A 4,004-nucleotide genomic window follows, 5' to 3' on the forward strand; every position below is an offset into this window, starting at 1 on the left:
TGTACTCATTTCTTGATATGCAACTAGATGCACTCCAAGTATGTTTCTTATTATGTGTACTCGTTTCTTGATAAACTACTAGATTCAATTTCTGGCCTTCAGATATCATTACTACATCAAGAATCCTAAGCACATCAAGATCATAGGGCTGGGATCATCATAGCTGGCTTCATTGTTCTACCACGTAGGTATGTCACTGTTAACTATATCTACAAAATCTATCATTGCCATTCTTATCAGAAGACGAAAGATTTGTACATGTTTGGAAAACATTATCCTTTGAGTGTTTTTGGTGGTCTTTCTCAGGCCACCCTCTTTTTTTTTTGGTTTTGTTGTTGTTTTTGCTGCTTTAACGGGTTGCTCATCCACATTTATTGGATGACTCTCTCCTTTTGCTCCTTAACCCCGCCTCCTCTCCACCGGGCCTGCTTCCTCTCCCACTTCTCTCATCCTCTCTCCGCTATCTGTTCATTTTGTAATGAACAGTTTCTGTAATGAACAGTATTTTCTTTTGAATTTGTGGGGCTTTACGTATTAATTCTCACCTTAAATATATGTTCTAAGCATCACGTTTAGTCTCTTTGATCCATCTTCACCAATTCCTACTCCTTCCTGCACAAAGAAGCTATCATCACCTGAAGTAATAGATCCATTGGCTGCATATTATATATGATATCTGAGTTGGCTTCATTTACAAATGAACTTAAATTCATAGATATCCTGGTTTGGTAGATATTGGAACTTTACACAAATACTTAATTAACCCGAAAGTGAACATATAAGTTCTAACCAAGATAGAGACTCGCAGTATCTTTTCCCTCACCAGCTCAAGATCTTGTTGGGAGGTTTGTGGTGTCAATTTTGGAAAAAGAAATGAAAACTATAAACAGACAAACAGAAACAAAGTCATATTTACTATATACCTGAATGTAGCTGCTGGAAATAATGCATGTATACAGGAATGAAGATACTTGACCGAATAGATAGGAAATAGATCATATTTGATCAATAAGTATATTGAGTTCAAGATGGTGGATGAGAAGCCTATTATGGAGCAAGTTCAATAAATGATTCATATGATGCAAGACATTAACAATTGGAGAATCCATGACTAAGACTTTTCAAATTTCCACCATTATTGGTAAATTACCTCCATCTTGGAAAGATCACCAAAAAATGTTGAAGAATGAGTATCATCTATAAATTTTGGAATAATTACTTTAACATATTCAAATAGAGAAAGGGCATATGTTTGATATAAATTGGAGAAAACACAATATCAGATCAATCATTCCAATTTTGGCACCACTAATGCAAATTTAGCAGATACATCTTATCCTAATAGTTTTAAAATGACTTACAAGGGTAAGAAAATGGCGCAATCGAAAAAAGATCAATTTTTTAAGAGAGATAATAAGATGTTGGCAATGAAATAGTGGTTCACCAGCTTTCATCCCGAAGGACTCTCACTCTTAAAAATGTGCATAATGTTCCTGAAATTTGAAATAACTTTATTTTTGTATTCTTGTTGAGCCATCATGGTTTTCATGCCATTTTCGAATCTAATAAAATAATCCTATCTAAAAATAGATAATTTATCGGAAAAGGATATGCTAAGGATAAGATGCATCTCTTGAGTGGTATCAACAATACTGGCATCAGTTCTTCTTATGTATATGATTTGCATTATATTTGGCATTATAGATTAGGCCATGCTAATAAGAAAGCATTAATTAAAATGACATCACTAGAATTGATATGTAAAACTAGTGCTATTACTTCTCTTCTCAAATGTGCATGTTCTGTAGAAGCCAAATTAAATTGGAAATCATTTAGATCTATAATGGGATATTCTAGTATTTTAGAGTTACTGCATACTCTAAAATATATATATATATATATATATATATATATATATATATATATATATATATATATATAAATTTGTTAAGAACTAAAGATAAAGTTCTAGAAAAGTTTAAGATTATGAGGTTAAGATGGAAAGTCACTTAGGAACAATTATTAAAATACTTAGAAGTGATAGAGGAGGAGAATACTTGCCTATTGAATTTGTAAAATTTTGTGAAGAGAATAGAATAATATATCAAACTAGTGCTCCTCGAACACTTCAACATCATGTTGTAGAAAAAAGAAAAATTAGAACATTATTAGAAATAGTTAGTACTATGTTAATTAACTCTAATTTACCATCTAATTTATTGGTGAAGCACTATTGACTGCTAATCATATTTTTGTAAGAAAATATTACATAAAGGTTTTGATAAAATATTATATGAATTATGGAATAATAGAAAACCCAATTTAAATTACTTTAGAGTACGGAGAAGTCTTGCATATGCTTTAGATCCTTAACAAAAGAGAAATAAAATTGGTTCTAAGGGATTAAAATTTATATTTATTTTTTATTCTAAAAATAACAAATTTTATAGATTTTTATATCTTAAGACCATTACTGTGATTGAAACTATGACAGCATTTTGAATATTTAACAATTAAATATGCTAAGGCATTTGATTTTGAGAAAGAATTAAATAGGGATATACAAGAAAATGTAGGTGATAATTTTTCACAAGATGGAGTAAGAGAGGAAAACTTGAATGACTCTAGCGAACTTAGAATGGACAGTGAAATTTTAGAAGAACCAGAACTTAGAAGAAGTAGAAAGAAAAAAAATTCAAAATGATTTGGGACCTGACATGTTTACCTTTAATATGGAAAATTCAGAAAATTATAAAGAAACTATATCACTTCCCAATTTTAATGCATGGAAATAGGTGATGGATAATGAGATTAAATCCACTAAAGATAAAAATACTTGGACTTTAACAAACTTACCACCAAATAGTCAGACCTTAGGAAGTAATAGATGTTGAAGAAAAAATTAAAAATAGATGGAAGTATTGATAAATATAAAGCAAGATTAGTAGTTAAAGATTTCAAACAAAAGAGATACTCTTTTCACTATATTGGCTTAAACTCGATAAATTATCTAAGGATGCCTTACATGCCTATTCAGATGCGGATTAGGCTGGAGACCCTAATGATCGACAATCTTTGAGTGGCTATACTATATTTCTTGGCTCTAATCTTATTTCATGGAGCTCAAAGAAGCAGCATACGATTGGTTGTTCTAGCATAGAGTCGGAATATAAATGGAGTCGCCCGAGATCTTTCATATCAAACTCATGAGTGAGAGAAGGGAGCAGATCATCAAGCAGGGTATTAGGACTACCTGTGAGAATAATATCATCAACATATACAAGGAGAAAAAGAACATAAGTTTCTGTGCACTTGATAAAGAGAGACATATCAGCATGAGATCCAAATAAGTCGCCAAAATCATGAAGATAAGAACTAAGGTACTGCAACCAAGCCTATGGAAATTGTTTAAGCCTATATTGAGAGATACAAAACGATTTGAGTCAGAAAATCCTAGAGGTTGTTTCATGAAGACTTCTTCAGCAAGGTACCATGAAGAAAAACATTCTTAACATCCAACCGGCAGATAGGCCATCCCCTAGAAACGGACAATGACCAGTCTCACCACAGGGCCATAGGTGTAGTCATAATCAACATCTTTCTATTGGTTGAAGCCTTTGGCTACGAGTCAGGCTTGTAACAATCCATCGAACTTGGATTTCTATTTGATTTTGTAGACCCATTTGCAACCTATAATGTGTTGATGTGGTGAAGGGGGAACTAATTCTGAAGTGCCATTAACAATTAAAGTATTATACTCTTCGACCATAGCTTGATGCTAAGTGTCATCTTTGTAGGCCTATGTATATTGTATAGCAACTGGGTTCAACCAAAGTAGCATGTGCTATAAAAGCCATAGGTTGTTTAGTGCTGAACCTGGGGAGGTTTTAGTGTGCCATCCTTAGAATGAGTCACCATGGAATGATTTTTATGAGGGACTGAGCCTGGAGCAGTGGTTATTGACCTATTATGATCTAACGGTACTGGTGTTGAAGATGATGTTA

Source organism: Phoenix dactylifera, chromosome 5 (assembly GCF_051530095.1).
Source record: "Phoenix dactylifera cultivar Ajwa chromosome 5, Ajwa_hap1_PhDact_Kaust_v1.1, whole genome shotgun sequence".
Classification (NCBI taxonomy): domain Eukaryota; kingdom Viridiplantae; phylum Streptophyta; class Magnoliopsida; order Arecales; family Arecaceae; genus Phoenix; species Phoenix dactylifera.